General features: G+C 53.4%; 1 protein-coding gene across 1 annotated transcript in view; it reads left to right on the top strand.

Moving 5' to 3' along the window:
* The window catches only part of Psmc2 (proteasome (prosome, macropain) 26S subunit, ATPase, 2), a 17760-nt gene that overhangs the window by 274 nt on the left and 16729 nt on the right, over positions 1-757 (top strand). The window lies entirely within an intron of this gene.

Here is a 757-nt window from a genome sequence, read left to right as displayed (position 1 = left end):
GCGTCCCTGGCTGACCATGGCGGCCGAGTCGCCTTCGCTCGCACCCCAAGCTTTGTAGTGAACTCCCGGGTCGAACTTTGTGTTCGTTCTCCGCTCTGGGGCATTTGTGGGAGAAGCTACGCTCTTTGTTGGGCCTTCCAGAGTCCCCCCGACGGGAGCCGGTGGGTCACGCCTGTAACCCCAGCCTCGCAGGAGGCTGAGATCTGACTTCACAGGCTGGAAAATCCGTGAGACTCAGCTGCGAGGAGCACCCAGAGCCAGAAGCGCAGCTGCGGCTCACGTGCTAGAGCACTAGCCCGGAGCAAACACGCCAGGGACGGCGCCCAGGCCCTGAGTTCAGGCCCTAGAACCCACACCAAAGTTTCCCCTTCCTGCTGGTGTTGGGTTTCGTGACTACGAGGTGCCAGAATCCTCAGACACAATTTTCCTGTATTTGACTAGATAATAATGTCTTCACAAGGTTCAAAATTCAAGAGTTAGAAGTCATGCTTGAAAAGCCGTGGCCCCAGCCTCAGCTTCCTGGCTATATACCATTTCGCTTATCTTTCTAGACAATTTCTGTATCTTCACAAGACAAGGCTGCGTCTGTGTTTTGTCTGCTTTTATATAAATGTAGCATACTGAAATACTTGAACATCATGCTTATTTATTATTTTTTTTTTGGGGGGTGGTCCGGTCATGGGGCCTGAACTCTGGGCCTGGGCGCTGTCCCTCAGCTCTTCAGCTCAAGGCTAGCGCTCTACCACTTGAGCCACAG

The sequence above is a fragment of the Dipodomys ordii genome, unplaced genomic scaffold (assembly GCF_000151885.1).
Source record: "Dipodomys ordii isolate 6190 unplaced genomic scaffold, Dord_2.0 Scaffold207, whole genome shotgun sequence".
In the NCBI taxonomy this organism is placed as follows: Eukaryota; Metazoa; Chordata; class Mammalia; order Rodentia; family Heteromyidae; genus Dipodomys; species Dipodomys ordii.
Note: the sequence above shows the minus strand (reverse complement) of the source record. Positions and strands in the feature narration are given on the sequence as shown.